This window comes from Saccoglossus kowalevskii, chromosome 6 (genome assembly GCF_978046115.1).
Source record: "Saccoglossus kowalevskii chromosome 6, keSacKowa6.1, whole genome shotgun sequence".
NCBI classification, from domain to species: domain Eukaryota; kingdom Metazoa; phylum Hemichordata; class Enteropneusta; family Harrimaniidae; genus Saccoglossus; species Saccoglossus kowalevskii.
In genome coordinates this window covers 1,494,854-1,503,432 of record NC_140646.1, presented here as the reverse complement: position 1 = coordinate 1,503,432, position 8,579 = coordinate 1,494,854, and positions in this window count along the sequence as shown.

Genomic DNA, 8,579 nt, shown 5'->3' with positions numbered 1-8,579 from the left:
ATAAGCAATTATTCGCTAGTGCACAAAGATTGGTGGTGACTGTCGGTTCTATAGACAACGTAAACCATATTATAAGCAATTATTGGCTAGTGCAACAAAGATTGGTGGCCGAGTGTCGGTTCTATAGACAAAGTAGACTCATATTACAAGCAATTATTGGCTAGTGCACAAAGATTGGTGGCCGACTGTCGGTTATATAGACAACGTAAACGCATATTATAAGCAATTATTGGCTAGTGCACAAAGATTGTTGGGCGACTGTCGGTTCTATAGACAACGTAAACGCATATTATAAGCAATTATTGGCTAGTGCACAAAGATTGGTGGCCGACTGTCGGTTCTATAGACAACGTAAACGCATATTATAAGCAATTATTGGCTAGTGTAAAAAGATTGGTGGCCGACTGTCGGTTCTATAGACAACGTAAACGCATATTATAAGCAATTATTGGCTAGTGTAAAAAGATTGGTGGCCGACTGTCGGTTATATAGACAACGTAAACGCATATTATAAGCAATTATTGGCTAGTGCACAAAGATTGTTGGGCGACTGTCGGTTCTATAGACAACGTAAACTCATTTTATAAGCAATTATTGGCTAGGGCAAAAAGATTGGTGGCCGACTGTCGGTTCTATAGACAACGTAAACGCATATTATAAGCAATTATTGGCTAGTGCACAAAGATTGTTGGGCGACTGTCGGTTCTATAGACAACGTAAACTCATTTTATAAGCAATTATTGGCTAGGGCAAAAATATTGGTGGCCGACTGTCGGTTCTATAGACAACGTAAACGCATATTATAAGCAATTATTGGCTAGTGCACAAAGATTGGTGCGCGACTGTCGGTTCTATAGACAACGTAAACGTATATTATAAGCAATTATTGGCTAGTGTAAAAAGATTGGTGGCCGACTGTCGGTTCTATAGACAACGTAAACGCATATTATAAGCAATTATTGGCTAGTGCACAAAGATTGGTGCGCGACTGTCGGTTCTATAGACAACGTAAACGTATATTATAAGCAATTATTGGCTAGTGTAAAAAGATTGGTGGCCGACTGTCGGTTCTATAGACAACGTAAACGCATATTATAAGCAATTATTGGCTAGTGCACAAAGATTGGTGGCCGACTGTCTGTTCTATAGACAACGTAAACGCATATTATAAGCAATTATTGGCTAGTGTACAAAGATTGGTGGCCGAGTGTCGGTTCTATAGACAACGTAAACGCATATTATAAGCAATTATTGGCTAGTGTACAAAGATTGGTGGCCGAGTGTCGGTTCTATAGACAACGTAAACGTATATTATAAGCAATTATTGGCTAGTGTAAAAAGATTGGTGGCCGACTGTCGGTCCTATAGACAACGTAAACGCATATTATAAGCAATTATTGGCTAGTGTAAAAAGATTGGTGGCCGACTGTCGGTTCTATAGACAACGTAAACGCATATTATAAGCAATTATTGGCTAGTGTAAAAAGATTGGTGGCCGACTGTCGGTTCTATAGACAACGTAAACGCATATTATAAGCAATTATTGGCTAGTGTAAAAAGATTGGTGGCCGACTGTCGGTTCTATAGACAACGTAAACGCATATTATAAGCAATTATTGGCTAGTGCAAACAGATTGGTGGCCGACTGTCGGTTCTATAGACAACGTAAACGCATATTATAAGCAATTATTGGCTAGTGCACAAAGATTGGTGGCCGAGTGTCTGTTCTATAGACAACGTTAACGCATATTATAAGCAATTATTCGCTAGTGCACAAAGATTGGTGGTGACTGTCGGTTCTATAGACAACGTAAACCATATTATAAGCAATTATTGGCTAGTGCAACAAAGATTGGTGGCCGAGTGTCGGTTCTATAGACAAAGTAAACTCATATTATAAGCAATTATTGGCTAGTGCACAAAGATTGGTGGCCGACTGTCGGTTATATAGACAACGTAAACGCATATTATAAGCAATTATTGGCTAGTGCACAAAGATTGTTGGGCGACTGTCGGTTCTATAGACAACGTAAACGCATATTATAAGCAATTATTGGCTAGTGCACAAAGATTGGTGGCCGACTGTCGGTTCCATAGACAACGTAAACGCATATTATAAGCAATTATTGGCTAGTGTAAAAAGATTGGTGGCCGACTGTCGGTTCTATAGACAACGTAAACGCATATTATAAGCAATTATTGGCTAGTGTAAAAAGATTGGTGGCCGACTGTCGGTTATATAGACAACGTAAACGCATATTATAAGCAATTATTGGCTAGTGCACAAAGATTGTTGGGCGACTGTCGGTTCTATAGACAACGTAAACTCATTTTATAAGCAATTATTGGCTAGGGCAAAAAGATTGGTGGCCGACTGTCGGTTCTATAGACAACGTAAACGCATATTATAAGCAATTATTGGCTAGTGCACAAAGATTGTTGGGCGACTGTCGGTTCTATAGACAACGTAAACTCATTTTATAAGCAATTATTGGCTAGGGCAAAAAGATTGGTGGCCGACTGTCGGTTCTATAGACAACGTAAACGCATATTATAAGCAATTATTGGCTAGTGCACAAAGATTGGTGCGCGACTGTCGGTTCTATAGACAACGTAAACGTATATTATAAGCAATTATTGGCTAGTGTAAAAAGATTGGTGGCCGACTGTCGGTTCTATAGACAACGTAAACGCATATTATAAGCAATTATTGGCTAGTGCACAAAGATTGGTGCGCGACTGTCGGTTCTATAGACAACGTAAACGTATATTATAAGCAATTATTGGCTAGTGTAAAAAGATTGGTGACCGACTGTCGGTTCTATAGACAACGTAAACGCATATTATAAGCAATTATTGGCTAGTGCACAAAGATTGGTGGCCGACTGTCTGTTCTATAGACAACGTAAACGCATATTATAAGCAATTATTGGCTAGTGTACAAAGATTGGTGGCCGAGTGTCGGTTCTATAGACAACGTAAACGCATATTATAAGCAATTATTGGCTAGTGCACAAAGATTGGTGGCCGAGTGTCGGTTCTATAGACAACGTAAACGCATATTATAAGCAATTATTGGCTAGTGTAAAAAGATTGGTGGCCGACTGTCGGTTCTATAGACAACGTAAACGCATATTATAAGCAATTATTGGCTAGTGCAAAAAGCATGGTGGCCGACTGCCGGTTGTATAGACAACGTAAACGCATATTATAAGCAATTATTGGCTAGTGCACAAAGATTGGTGGCAGAGTGTCGGTTCTATAGACAAAGTAAACGCATATTATAAGCAATTATTCGCTAGTGCACAAAGATTGGTGGCCGACTGTCGGTTCTATAGACAACGTAAACCATATTATAAGCAATTATTGGCTAGTGCACAAAGATTGGTGGCCGAGTGTCGGTTCTATAGACAAAGTAAACGCATATTATAAGCAATTATTGGCTAGTGCAAAAAACATGGTGGCAGAGTGTCGGTTCTATAGACAACGTAAACGCATATTATAAGCAATTATTGGCTAGTGCACAAAGATTGGTGCGCGACTGTCGGTTCTATAGACAACGTAAACGTATATTATAAGCACTCATTGGCTAGTGCAAAAAGATTGGTGGCTGTCTGTCGGTTCTATAGACAACGTAAAAGCATATTATAAGCAATTATTGGCTAGTGCACAAAGATTGGTGGCCGACTGTCGGTCCTATAGACAACGTAAACGCATATTATAAGCAATTATTGGCTAGTGCACAAAGATTGGTGGCCGACTGTCGGTCCTATAGACAACGTAAACGCATATTATAAGCAATTAATGGCTAGTGCACAAAGATTGGTGGCCGACTGTCGGTCCTATAGACAACGTAAACGCATATTATAAGCAATTAATGGCTAGTGCACAAAGATTGGTGGCCGACTGTCGGTTCTATAGACAACGTAAAAGCATATTATAAGCAATCATTGGCTAGCGCACAAAGATTGGTCGCCGACTGTCGGTTCTATAGACAACGTAAACGCATATCATAAGCAATGATTGGCTAGTGTAAAAAGATTGGTGGCCGACTGTCGGTTCTATAGACAACGTAAACGCATATTATAAGCAATTATTGGCTAGTGCACAAAGATTGGTGCGCGACTGTCGGTTCTATAGACAACATAAACGCATATTATAAGCAATCATTGGCTAGCGCACTAAGATTGGTCGCCGACTGTCGGTTCTATAGACAACGTAAACGCATATCATAAGCAATTATTGGCTAGTGTAAAAAGATTGGTGGCCGACTGTCGGTTGTATAGACAACGTAAACGCATATTATAAGCAATTATTGTCTAGTGCAACAAAGATTGGTGGCCGACTGTCTGCTCTATAGACAACGTAAACGCATGTTATAAGCAATTATTGGCTAGTGCACAAAGATTGGTGGCCGACTGTCTGTTCTATAGACAACGTAAACGCATATTATAAGCAATTATTGGCTAGTGCACAAAGATTGGTGGCCGACTGTCGGTTCTATAGACAACGTAAACGCATATTATAAGCAATTATCGGCTAGTGCAAACAGATTGGTGGCCGAGTGCCGGTTCTATAGACAACGTAAACGCATATTATAAGCAATTATTGGCTAGTGCACCAAGATTGGTGACCGACTGTCGGTTCTATAGACAACGTAAACGCATATTATAAGCAATTATCGGCTAGTGCAAACAGATTGGTGGCCGACTGTCGGTTCTATAGACAACGTAAACGCATATGATAAGCAATTATTGGCTAGTGCACCAAGATTGGTGACCGACTGTCGGTTCTATAGACAACGTAAACGCATATTATAAGCAATTATTGGCTAGTGCACAAAGATTGGTGGCCGACTGTCGGTTCTATAGACAACGTAAACGCATATTATAAGCAATTAATGGCTAGTGCACCAAGATTGGTGGCCGACTGTCGGTTCTATAGACAACGTAAACGCATATTATAAGCAATTATTGGCTAGTGCACGAAGATTGGTGGCCGACTGACGGTTCTATAGACAACGTAAACGCATATTATAAGCAATTATTGGCTAGTACACAAAGATTGGTGGCCGAGTGTCGGTTCTATAGACAACGTAAACGCATATTATAAGCAATTATTGGCTAGTGTACAAAGATTCGTGACCGACTGTCGGTTCTATAGACAACGTAAACGCATATTATAAGCAATTATTGGCTAGTGTACAAAGATTCGTGGCCGACTGTCGGTTCTATGGACAATGTAAACGCATGTTTTAAACAATTATTGGCTAGTGCACAAAGATTCGTGGCCGACTGTCGGTTCTATGGATAAGGTAAACGCATATTATAAGAAATTATTGGCTAGTGCACAAAGATTGGTGACCGACTGTCGGTTCTATAGACAACGTAAACGTATATTATAAGCAATCATTGGCTAGTGCAAAAAGATTGGTGGACGAGTGTCGGTTCTATAGACAACGTAAACGCATATTATAAGCAATTATTGGCTAGTGCACAAAGATTGGTGCGCGACTGTCGGTTCTATAGACAACGTAAACGTATATTATAAGCAATTATTGGCTAGTGTAAAAAGATTGGTGGCCGACTGTCGGTTCTATAGACAACGTAAACGCATATTATAAGCAATTATTGGCTAGTGCACAAAGATTGGTGGCCGACTGTCTGTTCTATAGACAACGTAAACGCATATTATAAGCAATTATTGGCTAGTGTACAAAGATTGGTGGCCGAGTGTCGGTTCTATAGACAACGTAAACGCATATTATAAGCAATTATTGGCTAGTGCACAAAGATTGGTGGCCGAGTGTCGGTTCTATAGACAACGTAAACGCATATTATAAGCAATTATTGGCTAGTGTAAAAAGATTGGTGGCCGACTGTCGGTTCTATAGACAACGTAAACGCATATTATAAGCAATTATTGGCTAGTGCAAAAAGCATGGTGGCCGACTGCCGGTTGTATAGACAACGTAAACGCATATTATAAGCAATTATTGGCTAGTGCACAAAGATTGGTGGCAGAGTGTCGGTTCTATAGACAAAGTAAACGCATATTATAAGCAATTATTCGCTAGTGCACAAAGATTGGTGGCCGACTGTCGGTTCTATAGACAACGTAAACCATATTATAAGCAATTATTGGCTAGTGCACAAAGATTGGTGGCCGAGTGTCGGTTCTATAGACAAAGTAAACGCATATTATAAGCAATTATTGGCTAGTGCAAAAAACATGGTGGCAGAGTGTCGGTTCTATAGACAACGTAAACGCATATTATAAGCAATTATTGGCTAGTGCACAAAGATTGGTGCGCGACTGTCGGTTCTATAGACAACGTAAACGTATATTATAAGCACTCATTGGCTAGTGCAAAAAGATTGGTGGCTGTCTGTCGGTTCTATAGACAACGTAAAAGCATATTATAAGCAATTATTGGCTAGTGCACAAAGATTGGTGGCCGACTGTCGGTCCTATAGACAACGTAAACGCATATTATAAGCAATTATTGGCTAGTGCACAAAGATTGGTGGCAGAGTGTCTGTTCTATAGACAACGTAAACGCATATTATAAGCAATTATTGGCTAGTGCACAAAGATTGGTGGCCGACTGTCGGTTCTATAGACAACGTAAACGCATATTATAAGCAATTATCGGCTAGTGCAAACAGATTGGTGGCCGAGTGCCGGTTCTATAGACAACGTAAACGCATATTATAAGCAATTATTGGCTAGTGCACCAAGATTGGTGACCGACTGTCGGTTCTATAGACAACGTAAACGCATATTATAAGCAATTATCGGCTAGTGCAAACAGATTGGTGGCCGACTGTCGGTTCTATAGACAACGTAAACGCATATGATAAGCAATTATTGGCTAGTGCACCAAGATTGGTGACCGACTGTCGGTTCTATAGACAACGTAAACGCATATTATAAGCAATTATTGGCTAGTGCACAAAGATTGGTGGCCGACTGTCGGTTCTATAGACAACGTAAACGCATATTATAAGCAATTAATGGCTAGTGCACCAAGATTGGTGGCCGACTGTCGGTTCTATAGACAACGTAAACGCATATTATAAGCAATTATTGGCTAGTGCACAAAGATTGGTGGCCGACTGTCTGTTCTATAGACAACGTAAACGCATATTATAAGCAATTATTGGCTAGTGTACAAAGATTGGTGGCCGAGTGTCGGTTCTATAGACAACGTAAACGCATATTATAAGCAATTATTGGCTAGTGCACAAAGATTGGTGGCCGAGTGTCGGTTCTATAGACAACGTAAACGCATATTATAAGCAATTATTGGCTAGTGTAAAAAGATTGGTGGCCGACTGTCGGTTCTATAGACAACGTAAACGCATATTATAAGCAATTATTGGCTAGTGCAAAAAGCATGGTGGCCGACTGCCGGTTGTATAGACAACGTAAACGCATATTATAAGCAATTATTGGCTAGTGCACAAAGATTGGTGGCAGAGTGTCGGTTCTATAGACAAAGTAAACGCATATTATAAGCAATTATTCGCTAGTGCACAAAGATTGGTGGCCGACTGTCGGTTCTATAGACAACGTAAACCATATTATAAGCAATTATTGGCTAGTGCACAAAGATTGGTGGCCGAGTGTCGGTTCTATAGACAAAGTAAACGCATATTATAAGCAATTATTGGCTAGTGCAAAAAACATGGTGGCAGAGTGTCGGTTCTATAGACAACGTAAACGCATATTATAAGCAATTATTGGCTAGTGCACAAAGATTGGTGCGCGACTGTCGGTTCTATAGACAACGTAAACGTATATTATAAGCACTCATTGGCTAGTGCAAAAAGATTGGTGGCTGTCTGTCGGTTCTATAGACAACGTAAAAGCATATTATAAGCAATTATTGGCTAGTGCACAAAGATTGGTGGCCGACTGTCGGTCCTATAGACAACGTAAACGCATATTATAAGCAATTATTGGCTAGTGCACAAAGATTGGTGGCCGACTGTCGGTCCTATAGACAACGTAAACGCATATTATAAGCAATTAATGGCTAGTGCACAAAGATTGGTGGCCGACTGTCGGTCCTATAGACAACGTAAACGCATATTATAAGCAATTAATGGCTAGTGCACAAAGATTGGTGGCCGACTGTCGGTTCTATAGACAACGTAAAAGCATATTATAAGCAATCATTGGCTAGCGCACAAAGATTGGTCGCCGACTGTCGGTTCTATAGACAACGTAAACGCATATCATAAGCAATGATTGGCTAGTGTAAAAAGATTGGTGGCCGACTGTCGGTTCTATAGACAACGTAAACGCATATTATAAGCAATTATTGGCTAGTGCACAAAGATTGGTGCGCGACTGTCGGTTCTATAGACAACATAAACGCATATTATAAGCAATCATTGGCTAGCGCACTAAGATTGGTCGCCGACTGTCGGTTCTATAGACAACGTAAACGCATATCATAAGCAATTATTGGCTAGTGTAAAAAGATTGGTGGCCGACTGTCGGTTGTATAGACAACGTAAACGCATATTATAAGCAATTATTGTCTAGTGCAACAAAGATTGGTGGCCGAG